This window comes from Sorex fumeus, unplaced genomic scaffold (genome assembly GCF_029834395.1).
Source record: "Sorex fumeus unplaced genomic scaffold, SorFum_2.1 ptg000070l, whole genome shotgun sequence".
Taxonomy (NCBI): Eukaryota; Metazoa; Chordata; class Mammalia; order Eulipotyphla; family Soricidae; genus Sorex; species Sorex fumeus.
In genome coordinates this window covers 3,591,629-3,605,920 of record NW_026606127.1, presented here as the reverse complement: position 1 = coordinate 3,605,920, position 14,292 = coordinate 3,591,629, and the positions used below count along the sequence as shown (strand labels likewise).

At 39.3% G+C, this 14,292-nt stretch overlaps 1 pseudogene; it reads right to left on the bottom strand.

The window, feature by feature from the left end:
• Positions 1-1,804: 1,804 nt before the first annotated feature.
• LOC130037088 (uncharacterized) lies at positions 1,805-1,898 on the bottom strand (annotated as a pseudogene).
• Positions 1,899-14,292: the final 12,394 nt, after the last annotated feature.

Sequence of the window (14,292 nt, the reverse complement as noted above, 5' to 3'; positions counted from 1 at the left end):
GGGTAACTTGTTTTGTGCCTGATTGTATTCTGGGATTCTAGTTCATTGATTTCTGCTCCAAGTCTTTGGTTTTTCCCCCTTGAGAATAATGCTTGCCGTGGGTTTGTGGTAATTTGCTTTGACTAGATTGAGGAAAGTACTTTCAAATCCAATTTTGTTGAGAGTTTTTCATCATGAATGGGTGCTGGATCTTATCAAATGCTTTATCTACATCTATTGATATGATCATATGACTTTTATCTTTATTTTATTTAGATGGTGTATTCTGTTGATTGACTAGAGAATGTTAAGCCATCCTTGCATCCCCAAGCTAAACCTATTTGGTCATAGTGTGTGATCTTTTGTTGAGTTTCTGGATTCTCTTTGCTGGTATTTTCTTGAAAATCTTTGTATCTGTATTCATCAAGGAAATAGGTCTGTAATTTTCTTTTTTTGTGGTGTCTCTATCGATTTGAGTATTAGGGTGATCTTTGCCTCATAGAAACTATTTGGGAGTATTTCTGTTTCTTCAATTCCTGGAAAATCTTAAAAATGTTGGAAGCAGTTCCTCTTTAAAGGTTTGAAATAGTTCACTATTGAATCCATCTGGGCCATGGATTCTGTTTGCAGGGATACTTTTGACCATCATTTCAATTTCCTTGTTAGTGATAGGTTCAAGTATTCCAAATCTTCTTGGTTCAGCCTTGGGAGGTAATTGGAATCCAATAATTTATCAATTTATTCAAAATTCTCTCATTTCCTGCTGCAAAGAATCTCAATATAATCTCTGATGATCCTATGTATTTCTGTAGTTTCTATTAGGATAACCCCCTTTGCATTTCTGATTTGATTTATTAGAATTCTTTCTCTTTGTTTTTTTGAGAGGCTTCTCATGGTTTATTGATCTTATTTATTTTCTCAAAGAACCAGCTTTTGCTTTTATTGGTCTTTTGGATTGTATTTTGGGATTGTAGCTCATTGATGTCTGGTACAAGTTTTATTATTTCCTTCCTCCAGCCTATTTTGGACTACTTTTGTTGGTCATTTTACAAAATCTTGACCTCTAATTTATTCATGTAGGCCCTTTCTTTCTTCCTAATGAATTCTGGCAGATCTATAATCTTTCCTCTTAACACTGCTTTTGCTGTGTCCCACAAGTTATGGTAGCTCGTGTCCTCATTCTCATTTGTTTCTGGAAATTTTTTATTTCCTCTTTGATTTCTTCCCTAAGCCAATGGTTGTTCATTACTCCCCTTAAAGAAAATATTTCCTTGCTGAGCTTCAGTCTGTTTGATCTATGGAGAAGTGTCAAAGAAGTGTTGAAATCTCCTTCTAGTATTGTGTTGCTATCAATGTTTTTCTATAAGTCAATTAGAAGTTGTTTTTAAGTATTTTCCTGGTCTGTCATTAGGATCATATACATTGAGGAGGGTGAGTTCTTTCTGATGTACATATCCCATGATCATTAAGAAATGACCTTCACTGTCTCTGATAATCTTTAGCCTGAAGTCCATGTGGTCTGATACTAGTATCGCCACTCCAGCTTTGTGGAGGTGATATTTTCTTGAAAACTTGTTTCCCAGACTTTTACTTTTAGCCCATGGGTGCTTTGATTGTTCAGACGTGTTTCTTGCAGGCAGCAGAATGAATGTTGGTTTCAGTTTTCTAATTCATCTTCCCATTCTGTGCCTCTGAATTGGCACATTTAGTCCATTGACATTGAGAGAGATTGTTGTGGTGTGGATTTGTGCTCTCTTTATGTAGAATTTTTGTACTTGTGGGGATTGTCTTAGCTTAAAGTAGACCTGTTCATTCTTCTTGCAACAAAAATATGGAATGCTTTACAAGTTTGCATATCATCTCTGTGCAAGGACCATGCTCATCATTTTATCATTTCAATTTTAGTATATGTGTTAAACTTAGTAGGAGTTAATTTTTCCATATTTTTCTCTTCTTATTACTTTGAGTGTTGTCCTTCCTCACTCCTATGGCAGACAATGATTCCTAATCAAGGAATGTATTTCAAAGCAGCATGAATAAATAGATTTAGAAATTTAATGTCCCAGAAAGAAAAATATGGTTTTTACCATATTATCTTTTACCATACCCTAGGCATCAGTTTTACAAAATAATTCTTTTGGAAGATGGTATATGAGGTTGTTTAATGTCGTTCCCTGAAACCTTAATTAAGACCATTAAACTAGAGCCTTTTGCTGTTTTCACCTCAGTCCCGTGTACTTCTCCAGGAAAAGGTGGATGGTGTTGTCTGCACTTTGACCACCTTGAATGTATGTAGGATTTTTTTCCTGAAGGATGAGCTGAGAAGCATATTGATGATTTCATTCCACCTTATTACAAGTTCAACTTGAACGGAAGGTGAGACTCATATGGCTCCTATAAAGGACAGAACAAAGGGTCTCAGTGAAGTTTAATGGCCAACTCACATTAACAACATAGATGACTCATAGTAACCTGTGTGCATATTTGTGTATAGTGAGTTTCATATCTACTGATAGAGATTCTCAGTCATGACACATGGGCAAAACGGATCTGTAATTAAAATCTAGTTCTCTGAGCAGAGTGAGGTCTCTGACGTGATTGAACAAGTTTGTAGTAATTTATTACTAAGCACATAAGTATTTTCAATGATGCGTACTTTTCGATCTAAAATTAATTCCAAATATGTCTAAAACAACAGTCTCCTGACCTCGCACCTGGCTTTCCTCACTGGGGCCCCTTGGAGATGGCGGGGTGAGATTCCCTCACCGCCCTGAGCATAGACCCGGCAGCTGAAGACCTCTGCAACCAGCCATAGGTACGCTTAAGACCACTCTTCCCAAGCTTGAAGGAGCCTCATGCATGAAGGAACTGGAAGAGGAACCCAAATGTGCGGGACCGGGGGATGAGATCTCCATGGCTGCTCATATCAAGACTGTGTCCCCTCCTTCCAGATCCTCCATCTTCTAGTAATTAAGTGTTAAAACCACGATCTACCCCTGGATCCATGTAATGCCATCAATAGCCAACATCCAGAGACTGGATCTTATTTAGAAGAGAGTAACTCTGATTGTCCAGTTCTCACTCTCAGAGAACCTGGTAGGCTTCTGCAAGTATCTTGCCCGCATGGCGGAGTCTTTGTTTCTGGTCACTGTTTCTTTTGAGGTACAGAAGCTGCTTAATTTAAGATAGTTCCCTTTGTTTATCTCTGTTTCCAGTTGCTTGGCAAGTTGCATGTTATATTTGAAGATACCTTTAGCTTCAATGTCGTGGAGGGATTTGCCGACCTTTTCATCACTGTACCTGAGGGATTCTGGTGTGATGTTGATGACTTTGACCTATTTTTATCTGACTTTTGTGCATGGTGTTAGGTAGAGGTTTGAGCCATTTTTTTTTTTTGCATATAGCTGTCCAGTTTTTTCTGCACCGTTTGTTTAGAAGGACTCTCTTGAACCACTTCACATTTCTTGCTCCCTTATCAAAGATTAGATGATTATATATTTGAGGGTGTGTGTCAGTATATTCAATCCTTTTCCATTGGTCTGCAGCTGAGCCTTTGTTTCAGTCCCATGCTGTTCTCATTATTATCGTTTGTAGTAGAGTTTGAGGTTGGGGAAGGTGATGCCTCCATCGTCTTTTCCCCAAGAATTGCTTTAGCTATTCGTGTGCGTTTGTTGTTCCATGTGAATTTCAGGAGTGCTTGATCAATTTCTTTGAAGAATGTCATGGGTATCTTTATAGGGATCAAGTTGAATTTTTACAATGCTTCTTGGAGAATTGCCATTTTGACAATGTTAATTCTCCCATTCCATAAGCAGGAGATATGTTTCCATTTCCTCGTGTCATTTTTTAATTTCTTATTGTATAGGTCCTTTACCTCCTTAGTTAAGCTGATTCCAAGGTTCTTGATTTTCTGAGGCACGATTGTGAGTGGGATTGCTTTTTCATGTCACTTTCTTCTCTCTCATTATTTGCATATAAATAAGCCATAGACTTTTGGGTATTGAGTTTATAGCCTGCAATTTTACTATAAAAGTCTATTGCCTCTAGGAGTTTTTTCGTAGAGATTTTAGTATTCTCTAAATATAGTATGATATCTTCTGTGAATAGTGAGAGATTATTTCTACCTTTCATACATGAAAAACCCTAAATATCTTTTTCTTATCTATATTCTATTCCAAGTACTTCCAGTACTACATTGAACAGAAGTGCCAAAATGAATTTTTACTTAGCACATTCTGTCTGTAAATTTCTATGCTAAGAACAGTGGAAGAAACAGTGATATCTTAGTAATTTACAAGTAAATTATGAAGACAGTTAATTTAAAAGAATTTCTTTGTATAAATTTCCAAAATGTTTAGCTTTTATTAAATATATTAAGAATAAATCATAGGTCTTGATTATACCGTGAAGATTATTTTCATGTTAGAAGTTACCCTTCTAAAATGCAAGAAAGAGACACATTTTGAAAATGTTGATTATTCGTTCATTCATTCAATGAATGTTTGTAGTCTGGTTGTGCAGTGCCTGCAGAAAGTCAACCTGTACCCTCAGGTGAGTGCATCAACAGTCTGATGGTGTCTTCATGCTTCCCGATAACCTCAAATGGCCACTGTGCCTCTGGCTGGCTCCCAACAACTCAGGACTACATTTCCCGAGAAATTAAACTCCCGAAAGATATGTGGGAGCCATGTTAACAAACCACCCCTGGCTCAGCTATACAAGCTAATGGATTGGTCTTGTTTCAGAGACCCATAGACAAATCTGGAAGATATCAACAGTCACAGTTAACCTTGGAACTGCAAAAGGCTGAAGACACTAGGGTAAATCGGAGGGAGGCAGGTTAGTTTGGTGCCCACCCAACCAGAACCCAGTGCAGCCACTTTCTCCCACAATACAAAATCGCCACCATGCCCTCCTCTGGTTTCCACCATCTCAGGATGGCTCTCACTGAAACATAACAGCTGAAAATTCGGATATGTGTGTTTTGTGACTGAAATCTCCAGGCTTTCTCTGGGCAGGATGGGCATCCTACACTCACTGCCCTGTACTTATGGAAGCCTCAGCAGTCATTTCCATACCTCAAAGCTACTCCAACCTTACCTTCCTGATAAAAATGCTCAATTCCTTGAACAAAGATGATGACCTCTTAGTACCTGTATGAGACCCTTAATGCACAAAATAAAAAGGAAACAAAGAGAAAGAATCAAAGATCCTGCCATAGAGACAGGCTGGGAGTGGGGGTAGTTTCTTGGGGGATGGTTTTAGGGAACCAGGAATATTGGTTTTGGGAAATGTACACTAGAGGAAGGATGGAAGTTGGATCGTTGTATGACTGGAAGCAAATTATGAATAGATTTGTAATGGTCTATATCACAGATATTCAATAAAACATTAAAAATACTGATGGAACTTTAAAACCCAGCATAACTATTTTTGTGTTCTCTGTAGGAAAAAAAATGTTACTCACCTGTGTGCCAATAGCTTGTAGAAAGCTAAACCCAAAGATATATCAATGACTGTCTTTGGCATGAATACTGTAATTGCAGCTATGTTATGTTTTAGAATCAGTTCGTGGACAAGACGCCAAGAGGAGCAGTGGCAAAGTGCATCAATGTTGAATGGATAATGTTTCAGGAGCTTGCAAGGGAGATGCGAAGCTTTGGCATGAGAAAAGGGAAGAAACAGAAGAGTGAAGTACTAATAAGTATCATGAGAAAAATGCAAGGGAGAATATTTCCTGGCAAGTGTCACACTCTGTTGAGCTTTTCGTGAGGATAAGTATTAGAAAGTATCTTTCCCATTTAGTGGTAAAAAGGTTACTTTGATGGGTATATTTAAAATTTACTTTATCGATTAGAATCACTAAGAGATACACAGTTACAAAGTTGCTCATAACTGAGTTTCAGTCATCTAATGTTCTAGAACCTTTCCAGTATATTGGGGCATTTTTGAAGGAATATCCCTGGTGCGAGGACTAGGGCATCTGAATCTTAACTCATTTCACCAAATATATGATCTGTACTCACATGTTTTACACTGTCTCCCCTGCTCTTTGATTTATGTTTTCATGCAATATTTCCTTGTGAACCTCACTTCAAGTGAGGCTCCCTATTTAAGACAAGTACATGTTTCTGGGACATTACATATTTTTTGGTTGCTGGGAGAGTCTCTAAAGCAATGCTCAGGAGGTGTGGGGGCCCTACAGACAATTCTCAGAAAACGTGGCCATGGTGCTTGGGGTCCTCCTATGCTATACAGCCTTTGATACTCTGGCAATCATGTGGTGCTGGGAGTCAAATTGAGTGCATGTGACACAAGTTCCATAAGCACTACACTATCTCCTGCAGCCCTGGGTATTAGATTTATGTCAGCATTCTGAGGTCCTCCCTTTTGTCAGAAAGCAGAGACTTGTGCAGGAGAAAGTGGAAGAGACTTTAGGGTTTAGCTAGGTTCACTGAGTAGCTGGTGATACCATTAAGATTGGAACATAAAGTAAAAATAAAACAAGAGCCCCATGCCTTTTCCCGCTGAACTCGACACCCTCCACAGGGGGACACCTGCAGGGAACACCTGCAGCAGCTCCTTGGAACTGTCCATCACCAAATCAGCGCCTCCCCTCCAGGTGGGTAGGGGGAGCACAAGCCTGGTTCACCACTCCTCACCCCCAGCTCCCCGCATTTTCCTGCAGAACTGGACACCCTACAGAAGGGGACACTTGAGGCAGCTCCATGGGATTTTCCATCCCTCCTCCTACATTCCAGGAACCTGGGTGGGAGTGACCCTGGGATGGGCCAGGGGCGTGGCCACCATATAGGGGGTGTGTCCTCCCAGAAGTGGGCGTGGCCTTCTCCTGGGTGGCCAGCCGCAGTTATATTTCACAATCTGGGCACTCAGGACTTTCATCTCTCACTTTGTCGCCTAATACCGACTAAAAATGTCTGACCACCTCTACTAGAATACAACAACATTCCACTCGCCTACTCCATTTCTAAGAAAAGACCTGTATGAAATGTGCTGTACAAGCTCAAAACTAAAAAGTACCTCCTCCAAAGCGCAAATCTCCACCACAAGGAGAATATGAAGAAAAGAAAAATTCTCAATCGAGGTTGTCCACAATTGCGCTCTCATTGATAAAGAATTCCAGGATAAAATGCAGAGGGTGTTCAAGGATCTACTCAAAGAATCAATGGAAGAGATATCCAATGACTAAAATAAGAAATGAAAGAAACAATAGAACAGAGAGTCAAGAAAATACAGGAAGAAAAGAGAACAGAATTTTAAAAAGCTACAAAAAGAAGAGTCACAAATAAAGGATTCAGTGGATGAAATTAAAAAGTTAGTAAGTGCCCTTAGCAATAGGATAAGTGCAGCTGAAGAGAGGATCAGCGAGCTTGAAGATGAGCAACAGAACTCCCACTGGGAAGAATAAGCAATAGGAAAAGACATCAAAATGGCTCTAAGGAGAATCAGAGACCTAGGGGATGACGCCAAGAGGAACAACATTACAATCATTGGAGTACTAGAAGGAAAGGGAAACAACCCCAATGAAAAAGCTAGAGTAAAAGAAACCATTGCTGAAAAGTTCCCAGAGTTAAGGAAAGCAGACATCCAGTTCCAAGGAGCCAGAAGGGTACCAGCTAAAGGAGACCCCAGAAAAAAACACTCCAAGCATATCATATTCAGAACGATGGATGCTGTGGACAGAGACACAATATTACAAGCAGCAAGGTCAAAGAAGGAAATTACATACAAAGGAGCACCCCTTAGATTCACAGCAGACCTATCAGTGGAAATCCTCCAAACCCGAAGGCAATGGTTGTATATAGTGAAAAAATTCAAAGAAATGAACGCCTCACCGAGAATACTCTATCCAGCTAAACTCTAACTCAAATTCGATGTGAACGATACACCACTTTTTAGATAAACACAAACTCAGGAACTTCATACACTCAAAACCAAATCTAAAAGAAGAAGTAAAGGGGCTCCTGTAAGATAAGAAGGAAAACACGTGTAAATCAACTCCTAAAGGAAGATGGCACAAAACCCCATGACAATAATCTCCCTTAATGTCAATGGTCTAAATGCACCTACAAAGAGACACAGAGTGGCAAAATGGGGTCAGGAACTGAAACCAGCATTCTGCTGTCTACAAGAAACTCATCTGAACAATCAGAGCAAACACAGACTCAAAGTGAAAGGATGGAAAACAATCCTGCAAGCAAACAGCTCCCTCACAAAAGCTGGGATGGCCATACTAATATCCGACAACATTAATTTCAGGCTGAAAAAGATTAGAAGGGACAGCGAGGGCCACTTTCTCTTCATCAAGGTATACATTCCACATGAAGAAATCATACTCTTAAATGTATATGTACCTAATGAAGGAACAGCTAGATACTTAAAACAACTGCTAACAGATTTTAAAGAGGACAGTGCTAGCAACACCATAGTAGATGAAGACTTCAACATCGCCTTATCACCTCTGAATAGATCAACAAGAACAAAACTCAGCAAGGAAACATTGTCTTTGAATGAAGTAATAGAAGAGATAGGACTTATAGACCTATACAGGGCTTTACACGCCCCAGAGAAAGAATACACATTCTTCTCCAGTGCGCATGGAACATTTTCCAAAATAGACTATGTGCTAGGCCACAAAACATACCTCAATAGAATCAGGAAGATAGAAAGAGTATCAACAATCGTTTCAGACCATGATGCACTGAGGATAGATGTGAATCACACACAGACACGGACAACCAAATCGAACACCTGGAAACTAAACAAGTCACTGCTGAACAATGTGTGGGTCAGGAAGGACGTCAAGGAAGAAATCAAATGATACCTGGAAACAAATGAGAACGAAGACACGAACTACCAGAGCTTATGGGATGCAGCTAAACCCCTATTAAGGGGAAAATTCATAGCTCTGCAAGCATATCTAAGGACGGAAGAAAAGATGCACATAAGCAACTTATTTCACAGCTCAAGTTCTTATAAAAGGATCAAGAAAAGGATCCTACATTGGGCAGAAGGAAAAAGATCTAAAACTTAGAGCAGAAATCAACGACATGGAAACCTAAGAAACAATCCGAAAGATCAAAGAAACCAAGAGCTGGTTCTTTGAGAAAATAAACAAGGTAGATATACCACTAGCAACACTCACAAAAAAACAGAGAGAGAAAACACTAATACACCGAATCAGAAATAAAAATAGAGATATCACAATGGAATCCAAAGAAATTCAAAGGATCATCAGATACTACATTGAAAGTCTGTATGCCAATAAAAAAGAGTAGTTAGAAGAAATGGATAACTTCCTGGATTACTAAAATCTCCCAAAGATGAGTCAAGAAGATATAAAATACCTGAATAGACCTAGTCACATAAATGAAATTGAAACTGTAATCAAAATTCTTCCCAAAAACAAAAACCCAGGTCCAGATGGAATCACTACCGAATTTTTCAAAACTTTTAAAGAGGATCTACTGCCCGTCCTTCTCAAACTTTTCCAGGAAATTGAAAAAACAGAAACTCTCCCAAACAGTTTCTATGAAGCCCATATCTCTCTAATACCAAATGGAAACAAAGACACCATGAGAGAAAAAAAACTACAGGCCGATATCACTGATGAACCCGGATGAGAAGATTCTGAACAAAATACTAGCAAATAGAATTCAACAACTCATCAAAAAGATCATACACCATGACCAAGTGGGATTCATCCCGGGCGATGCAAGGATGGTTTAACATTCGGAAATCAATCAACATAATCCATCATATCAACAAAAGAAAAGATAAAAATCATATGATCATATCAATAGATGCAGAGAAAGCAATTGACAAGATCCAGCATCCGTTTATTATGAAAACCCTCGCCAAATTGGGGATAGAGGGGACTTACCCCAATATATTTAAATCCAGCTACCACAAGCATACAGCAAGCATCATCCTCAAAGGGGAAAATCTGAGAGCGTTCCGCCTAAGATCAGGAACGAGATAAGGTTCCGACTCTTTCAACTGGTGTTGAACATAGTACTGGAAATACTAGCAATAGCAATTAGGCAAGCAAAAGTGATTAAGGCCATCCAAATAGTTAAGGAAGAAATCAAGCTCTCACTATTCGCAAATGATATGATACTATACTTAAAGAACCATAAAACCTCTACCAAGAAACTCCTAGAAATAATACACTCGAGAGTAAAGTTAAAGGTATAAAATAAATACCAAAAAATCCATGGCTTTACTATACACAAATAGTGAGAGAGAAGAAAATGACAAGATGAAAACAATCCCATTCACAATTGTGTGCCAGAAAATCAACTACCTAGGAATTAATTTAACTAAGCAAGTAAAGGAACTTTACAAAGAAAACTACAAAACGCTGCTTCTTGAAATAAAAGAGGATGCGAGGAAATGGAAAAATATCCCCTGTTCATGGATCTGGAGAATTAATATTGTCAAAATGGCAATACATCCAATAGCACTGTAGAAATTCAATGTGATCCCTATTAGGATACGCATGACATTCTTCAAAGAATTGGAGCAAACACTCCTGAAATTTATATGGAACAATAAACCCCCATGATGAGCTAAAGCAATTCTTGGGAAAAAGAAAATGGGAGGAATTAACCTCCTGAACCGCAAACTTTACTAAAAGTAGTAATAATTAAAACAGCCTGATACTTGCTACATGCATAGCATACTTTTTCTTAGATTTTTTGATTTTTCTAGGATATATTGATCATCTTTTTTTAAAATTTTTTTTATTAGTGAAACACCATGAGGTACAGTTGCAGATTTACAATTTTTTGTGCTTGGGTTTGATTATACAATGATCAGATACCCATCCCTCCACCAGTGCCCAATTTCCACCACCATGGATAATATCCCCCCAACCACCATACGCCCATCCTCCCTGCCTCCGTGGCAGGGCAATCCCCTGTGTTCTCTCTCTCCTTTTGGGTGTTGTAGTCTGCAAAAGAGGCATTGAGTGGCAAACATGTTCAGTCCGTAGTCCACTTTCGACACGCATCTCCCGTCCTGGGAGGATCCTCCAAACACCCTTTATTTGGTGTTCCCTTCTCTATCTGAACTGCCCTTTCCTCTAGAATGCCCGACTGGCCACTAAGCTATGGAGTAATCCTCCTGGTGCTGATCTCAGCTATTCTTGGCTATTAATCTCGTATTTTGTTACTTTATATCCCCCAGAGGAATGCAGTCTTTCTGTGTCTATCCCTCTCTTTCTGACTCATTTCTCTTAGCATGATACTTTCCATGTTGTACCACTTGTATGTAAATTTCATGACTTCATCTTTTCTAAGAGCTACATAGTACTCCAATGTGTAGATGTACCAAAGTTTCTTTAACCAGTCATCTATTCTTGGGCATTCAGGTTTCTTCCAGTTTCTGGCTATTGTATAGAGTGGTGCAATGAACAAACACGTGCAGATATCACTTCGACTATACATTTTTGCCTTTCTGGGATATATTCCCAGGAGTGGTATTGCTGGGTCAAATGGGAGCTCAATTTCTAATTTTTTGAGAATCGTCCATACTGTTTTCCAGAAGGGCTGAACCAGTCGACATTCCCACTAACAGTGAAGGAGAGTCCCTTTCTCGCCACATCCGCGCCAGCATCAGTTGCTTTTGTTCTTTTGAATGTGGGCCAGTCTCTGAGGTGTGAGATGGTATCTCATTTTGGTTTTGATCTGCATCTCCCTGATGATTAATCATGTAGAGCATTTTCTCATGTGCTTTTTTTGCCATTCGGATTTCTTCTTTGAGAAAGTTTCTATTCATTTCATTGCCCCATTTTTTGATGGGGTTGGATGTTTTCCTCTTGTGGATTTTAACCAGTATTTTGTATATTCTGGATATCAACCCCTTGTCACATGTGTATTCGGCGAATATCCTTTCCCATTCTGTAGACTGTCTTTTTATTTTGGTCACTGTTTCTTTGGAGGTGCAGAAGCTTCTTAGTTTAAGATAGTCCCATTTATCCATTTATCTATCTCTGTTTTCACTTGCTCAGACAGTGGCGTGGCATCTTTTTTTTTCACTATTAGGATTTTATTTGATTTTTAACAACTGCAAACTTTTTGCATAGTAAAAATTCCCTCAAATTTATGCACTTTTGTATTTTTTTTGCAATTTTTTAACATGAACTATTACATTATATACTTATTGCTGGAGCTATAGCCCAGCGGTAGGGCATTTGCACTGCAAGTGGCCGGCCTGGCCAATCTGGGTTAAATTGCTCTGTCCCTCTTAGAGAGCCCGACAAGCTACCGAGAGTATCTCGCCAGCATGGTGAAGCCTGGTAAGCTACCCATGACGTATTCAATATGATTTTGCAAAGCCTTCATAGACGATTCCATGAATCTCGCAATCCTCCCAGGAAAAAGTTCTTTCCTCTGGAGCCTGATATTGCCACAGAAGGCATTTAAGAGAATGAGGCTCTCAGGATATACTGAAAATATTCCTGCAAATACAGTAACAACAAGTCTCACAATGGAGATGTTACCGGGCCTGCTAGAGCTAATCGATGAACAACTGGAGGACAGTGCTATAGATCTACTTACTCTTATTAGGATTATATTTATATTATATGCCTGAAGTTATGTCTACTTTTTTTCCCTTTTATTTTATTTTATTTTTTTTACAGTTGTAAATTTACAATTTTTTGTGCTTTGGTTTCAATTATACAATGATCAGATACCCATCCCTCCACCAGTGCCCATTTTCCACCACCATGGATAATATCCCCCCCGACCCCCATCCCCCCATCCCCCCCTACCTCTGTGGCAGGGCAATCCCCTGTGTTCTCTCTCTCCTTTTGGGTGTTGTGGTCTGCAAAAGAGGCATTGAGTGGCAAACATGTTCAGTCCATAGTCCACTTTCGACATGCATCTCCCCTCCTGGGAGGGTCCTCCAAACACCCTTTATTTGGTGCTCCCTTCTCTGTCTGAGCTGCCTTTTTCTCTAGAATGCCCGACTGGCCACTAAGCTATGGAGTAATCCTCCTGGTGCTGATCTCAGCTATTCTTGGCTATTAATCTCATATTTTGTTACTTTATATCCCCCAGATGGATGCAATATTTCTATGTCTATCCCTCTCTTTCTGACTCATTTCGCTTAGCATGATACTTTCCATGTTGTACCACTTGTATGTAAATTTCATGACTGCATCTTTTCTAAGAGCTACATAGTACTCCATTGTGTAGATGTACCAAAGTTTCTTTAACCAGTTATCTGCTCTTGGGCATTCAGGTTTCTTCCAGTTTCTGGCTATTTTAAAGAGTGCTGCAATGAACAAACAAGTGCAGATATCACTTCGACTATACATTTTTGCCTTTCTGGGATATATTCCCAGGAGTGGTATTGCTGGGTCAAATGGGAGCTCAATTTCTTTTTTTTTATTTATTTTTTTATTTTTTTAATAAATTTATTTTTTTTATTAGTGAAACACCATGAGGTGCAGTTGTAGACTTACAAATTTTTGTGCTTGGGTTTCCTTAGAATTTTTTTTCCCTTTATTTTATTTTATTTTTTTTTACAGTTATAGATTTACAGTTTTTTGTGCTTTAGTTTCAATTATACAATGATCAGATACCCATCCCTCCACCAGTGCCCATTTTCCACCACCATGGATAATATCCCTCCCACCCCCATCCCCCCATCCCCCCTGTCTCTGTGGCAGGGCAATCCCCTGTGTTCTCTCTCTCCTTTTGGGTGTTGTGGTCTGCAAAAGAGGCATTGAGGGGCAAACATGTTCAGTCCATAGTCTACTTTCAACATGCATCTCCCCTCCTGGGAGGATCCTCCAAACATCCTTTATTTGGTGCTCCCTTCTCTATCTGAACAGCCCTTTCCTCTAGGATACCCGGCTGGCCTCTAAGTTATGGTGTAATCCTCCTGGTGCTGATCTCAGCTATTCTTGGGTATTAATCTCATACTTTGTTACTTTATATCCCCCAGATGAATGCAATCTTTCTATGTCTATCCCTCTCTTTCTGACTCATTTCGCTTAGCATGATACTTTTCATATTGTACCACTTGTATGTAAATTTCATGACTTCATCTTTTCTAAGAGCTACATAGTACTCCATTGTGTAGATGTACCAAAGTTTCTTTAACCAGTCATCTGTTCTTGGGCATTCAGGTTTCTTCCAGTTTCTGGCTATTGTAAAGAGTGCTGCAATGAACAAACAAGTGCAGATGTCACTTCGACTATACATTTTTGCCTCTCTGGGATATATTCCCAGGAGTGGTATTGCTGGGTCAAATGGGAGCTCAATTTCTAATTTTTTG